The sequence below is a fragment of the Hordeum vulgare genome, chromosome 3H (genome assembly GCF_904849725.1).
Source record: "Hordeum vulgare subsp. vulgare chromosome 3H, MorexV3_pseudomolecules_assembly, whole genome shotgun sequence".
In the NCBI taxonomy this organism is placed as follows: Eukaryota; Viridiplantae; Streptophyta; class Magnoliopsida; order Poales; family Poaceae; genus Hordeum; species Hordeum vulgare.
The window spans coordinates 333,814,868-333,820,352 of NC_058520.1; positions in this window are offsets into that span (position 1 = coordinate 333,814,868).

Below are 5,485 nucleotides of genomic sequence, written 5' to 3' on the forward strand. Positions count from 1 at the left end.
ACCTTGGTTAGCTCATTAAAATGACCAATTTAGCTAAAAAATGAAATCATCAGCTCAAAATGGCATAAGAACCTTGGTTAGCTCATGAATATTATATACTTAGCTTGGCTTCCACCTAAATGATATAATTAGCCAATTTAGGTACAATATGGCTTAATAAGCATAGTTACCTCCTCAATGACATATTTAACCCAAGTGAGCTCCGAAACGACCTATAGTTAGCTAGGCTTCCACCTAAATGACATAATTAGCTTAGTTAGCTCCAAAATGACATATTTAATAAAAAATGACCTATTGTTAGCTAAGTTCTCACCTAAATGACATAATAAGGCTTGCATAGCTCCAAGATGACCTATTCCCCCTAACTTAGGTATTAAATGGCCTATAATTAGCTTAGCTAGATCCAAAATGAATTAATAAGCATAGTTTGCTCCAGAATGACCTATTTTACCGAAGTTAGCTCCGAAATGACCTATAGTTAGCTAGGCTTCCACCTAAATGACATAATTAGCTTACTTAGCTCCAAAATGGTCTATTTAATAAAACATGACCTATATTTAGCTAATTATCCTCTAAATGACATAATTAGCTCCAAAAAGGCATTCTTAGCTAATTTAGCCCGAAGAAGGGGACAAGAGGAGTAGAAAGGGGAAAAATGAAAAGAAGGAAGAAGAAGAAGAAGAGAAGAAGAAGAAGAGAAGAAGAAGGAGCAGGAGAAGGAGGAAGAAGGAGAAGAAGGAGAAGGAGGAGAGAAGCTCCTTCTCCTTCTTCTGCTCCTTCTTCTCCTTCTTCTTCTTTTCTTCTTCTCCCCTTCCTTCTCCATCTCCTCCTCCTCCTCCTCCTCCTTATTCTTTTACTTCTTCTTCTCTTCTTGGTTCTTCTCTTTATCTTCTTCTACGTTGCTTAGACTCATCCAACAAAGACTAAATTGGCTAATTATCCTACAAAATGACATAATTAGCTTAGTTTGGTGAAAACATCATAAGAACCTTGGTTAGCTCATTAAAATGACCAATTTAGCTAAAAAATGAAATAATAAGCTCAAAATGGCATAAGAACCTTGGTTAGCTCATGAATATTATATACTTAGCTTGACTTCCACCTAAATGATATAATTAGCCAGTTTAGCTCCAATATGGCTTAATAAGCATAGTTAGCTCCTAAATGACATATTTAACCCAAGTGAGCTCTAAAACGACCTATAGTTAGTTAGGCATCCACCTAAATGACATAATTAGCTTAGTTAGCTCCAAAATGACCTATTTAATAAACAATGACCTATAGTTAGCTAAGTTCTCTCCTAAATGACATAATAAGGCTTACGTAGCTCCAAGATGACCTATTCCACCTAACTTAGGTATTAAATGGCCTATAATTAGCTTATCTAGATCCAAAATGGCTTAATAAGCATAGTTTGCTCCAGAATGACCTATTTTACCCAAGTTAGCTCCGAAATGACCTATAGTTAGCTAGGCTTCCGCCTAAATGACATAATTAGCTTATTTAGCTCCAAAATGGTCTATTTAATAAAACATGACATATACTTACCTAATTATCCTCGAAATGACGTAATTAGCTCCAAAAAGGCATTCTTAGCTAATTTAGCCCGAAGAAGGGAACAAGAGGAGAAGAAAGAGGAAAAATGAAAAGAAGGAAGAAGAAGGAGAAGAGAAGAAGAAGAAGACAGGCCCTCGCGGAAAGAATGAATCTAGCATCGATGGAATGGTATCTAGCTTCTTAATATTCGTTTTCCGGCGGGCATCACTTTGCCTCTTTAACCATCCCTTTACTTACTTGGTTCCTGATCCGCACAGACACATAGTTAGGGAGCTTTCAATCAGCAAATCGTTCTTTTCCCTCGCGCAGCTGGGCCGTCCTGGACTTGAACCAGAGACCTCGCCCGTGAAGTAAATCATCGCCCCTACGATCCAACCAATTGGGCGTTCTTCGACTTTCTTTCTTCCTCCCGCGCCCGCCTAAGCCCGGCCCGCTTTAGAGGCCGAGGGGCTATCTTCTCTCCCATGCTGGTGCCTTGCTTAACTCAAGTATGAAGTGGAAATTAAAGCCAAAATCCGAAGAAGGAGAAGAAGAAGGAGGAAGAAGAAGGAGAAGAAGGAGACGCAGGAGAGAAGCTCCTTCTCCTTCTTCACCTCCTTATTCTCCTTCTTCTTGTCCTTCTTCTTTTCTTCTTCTTCTCCTCTTCCTTCTCCTTCTCCTCCTCCTCCTCCTCCTCATCCTTCTTCTTTTACTTCTTCTTCTCTTCTGGCTTCTTCTCTTTCTCTTCTTCTACGTAGCTTAGACTCATCCAACAAAGTCTAAATTGGCTAATTATCCTACAAAATGACATAATTAGCTTAGTTACGTGAAAACATCATAAGAACCTTGGTTAGCTCATTAAAATGACCAATTTAGCTAAAAAATGAAATAATAAGCTCAAAATGGCATAAAAACCTTGGTTAGCTCATGAATATTATATACTTAGCTTGGCTTCCATCTAAATGATATAATTAGCCAATTTAGCTCCAATTTAGCTTAATAAGGATAGTTAGCTCCTAAATGACATATTTAACCCAAGTGAGCTCCGAAACGACCTATAGTTAGCTAGGCTTCCACCTAAATGACACAATTAGCTTAGTTAGCTCCAGAATGACCTATTTAATAAAAATGACCTATACTTAGCTATGTTCTCTCCAAAATGACATAATAAGGCTTACGTAGCTCCAAGATGACCTATTCCCCCTAACTTATGTATTAAATGGCCTATAATTAGCTTAGCTAGATCCAAAATGGCCTAATAAGCATAGTTTGCTCCCGAATGACATATTTTACCCAAGTAGCTCCGAAATGACCTATAGTTAGCTAGGCTTGCACCTAAATGACATAATTAGCTTACTTAGCTCCAAAATAGTATATTTAATAAAACATGACCTATACTTACCTAATTATCCTGAAAATGACATTATTAACTCCAAAAAGGCATAATTAGCTATTTTAGCCCGAAGAAGGGGACAAGAGGAGAAGAAAGAGGAAAAATGAAAAGAAGGAAGAAGAAGAAGAAGAGAAGAAGAAGAGAAGAAGAAGGAGAAGGAGAAGGAGGCTAAATGACATAATAAGAAGAAGGAGAAGGAGGCTAAATGACATATTTAATAAAACATGACCTATACTTAGGTAAGTTCTCTCCTAAATGACATAATAAGGCTATGTAGCTCCAAGATGACCTATTCCACCTAACTTAGCTATAAAATGGCCTATACATAGCTAGGTTCTCTCCGAAATGACCTATATATACTTCTTCATCTTGTATTCTTCTTCTAACTTTCTTATTTGTCATTTTGCAGATTACATTCACTTCACGGGAAGCTTGGATTATATTGATGGAATACTTGAATATGATTTCTTGTACCATAGCTTCACAAAAGCTTGCATTGAAACTATTGTAGTATATGGATATATATGAAACTTTGTATGCATGTGGATGAAACTGGTGTAATATATATATGGTTTGGCATGGATGCAACTTGCATAATATGTATGTACTATGGATGAAAGTTATTTTAATATGCTTATGAGTACGGAAACAAATTTATTTTTGTCAAATATATATATATATATATATATATATATATATCCTGATTATTGTGAAAATTGCTGGATATAATAAGAAATAAAATTAAAAGGGGTTGTTTTCAGCCTTTGCCGTCTGCCCCCTCATAGCAAAGGGTGGACGCCAGACGACAAAGAGGGAAGAGAGAGGTGTTGGTTCCCCCCTTTTCCGTCAGCCCCCTCATGGCAAAGGAGGGAGGGCAGACGGCAAAGAGGGGAGAGAGGGGCTGGTTCCCCCCTTTGTCGTCAGCCCCCTCATGGCAAAGGGGGGAGGGCAGATGGCAAAGAGGGGAGAGAGAGGGGCTGGTTCCCCCCTTTGCCGTCAGCCCCCTCATGGAAAAGGGGGGAGGGCCGACGACAAAGAGGGGAGAGAGAGGGGCTGGTTCCCCCCTTTGCCGTCAGCGCCCTCATGGCAAAGGGGGGAGGGCAGATGGCAAAGAGGGGAGGCCTGCCGTTAACACTTAACGGGACCGTTGGTGGATCTGCCGTCCCATTTAATTTGCCGTCTGCCCCCTCATGGCAAAGATTCTTTGTCGTCCGCCTTACAAAAGTAGACGGCAAAGAACCTCTTCACCGGATTTTTTTACTGTCTGCTGACGGACGGCAAAGCCTTTGCCGTCCATGGTTCCCCCCTTTGCCGTCAGCCATGGCAGACGACAAAATTATAAATTCCAGTAGTGATACCTTAAGTCGGGGTTACTTACCCTTGAAGTTTGTGGTATATCTTCGTAAGGTGCCCCTATGGGTTTACATATGCCTTCCCTAATCCGTGTGAACCCGAGATTTTCACGAGCCATACTCTTTTGGTGTTTTGCCCAATAAAATTTTGGCCACTACAACTTCTTCGAAACGATAAGTGGATGATAGATTATGCGCTGAAGAAGTAGGAGTCGAGCTTGAAATTTGTATTCATGCCCATGGACATGATGTTGTTCTTATCATGGAAGCTTCTGGTAATAATAATTATCCCATTGTTATAAATTCATCTTGTATTTTGATTTGGTCCTTTGCAACCGTGGTTCCGACCATGATTGTTCTTCTTTGATCCCATTTCTTGGACAAGTTAAAGAACTTGTCTTCTTCATATCAATATGTCTACCCAACCTCTATTTTGATCTACCTTCGAGTATTACCCTCTGGTATCTCTAGGGTATCATGCCATTGCATTACATCTTATGAATTTTAGATGAAGTAATACATTTCCCTGTCATAGTCACTCCACGGGTTCTGGGTTGTCATCAACCAAGGACACCAAATAGTGAACTGATTCTGCACTACGATTCAGTAACTCTAAGTATTTTTTGTTGCTTACGAGTTTAATAATACCCCATGTCATTCCTAGCCTGATCGGCTACATCATTATCGTGCTAATTTATCTATGCTACCTCCCCCTTCATCCTGATGCACATTTCTAACAATGAGCTAAGCTTGTGTCAAACTTCCATCATCGTATCGTTTTGCTTATAGTACATGATGGAATCTAAGCTTGCATCATATGTGTGGTTGCATTGACCTTTAGCTTAACAATTCCATCTACTTTGGTCATCTTACTGATTGATTACATCTTCATGAAACCTCTTGAAAAAATGTGTCATGATTATTGTTAACCTTTTGACTTCCTCCAAAAGGTCAATTGAATTCTTGATGATAAATATCATCCTTGCACCTTGATGATTTGTGTTACCATTGACAACATTCTTGCCTTCCCTCCAATGCAAACTTCTTCATGTTTTGTGTTGTACCTTGAGTTCCTCGATATCCAGCTTACGTTATGTTCTACTCTGGAGTATTACCATCATTTATGTCAAAAATGTTGTTAGAATTTCACCATCTCTTAAGAATTATTGATACAAGTAATACTTCTCGCCATATCCATTCATTT